Source organism: Mesitornis unicolor, unplaced genomic scaffold, assembly GCF_000695765.1.
Source record: "Mesitornis unicolor isolate BGI_N332 unplaced genomic scaffold, ASM69576v1 scaffold44676, whole genome shotgun sequence".
Lineage (NCBI taxonomy): Eukaryota > Metazoa > Chordata > Aves > Mesitornithiformes > Mesitornithidae > Mesitornis > Mesitornis unicolor.
This window is the reverse complement of record NW_010192510.1, coordinates 1-231: the sequence shown is the minus strand read 5'-3', so window position 1 is coordinate 231 and position 231 is coordinate 1.

Below are 231 nucleotides of genomic sequence, written 5' to 3'. Positions count from 1 at the left end.
AGGGCCCCGAGACAGAAATCCATTTAGCATCGTACATGAGTGTTTACTGCCCCTATCCCCAGCCCCACAGCCGTGAGGTCCCTCCTGTCATGGTGCCCCCAGCTTCCTCCTCATTTCTATGGGGCTGGGCCACCCTTTTCCTCCAACCTCACAGAGTAGATTTCTCCTCCTCGGCCTGTGGCATCCACAGGGCAAGGCCCCCTCAACCCGGTGACGAAAGACACCCCTCCC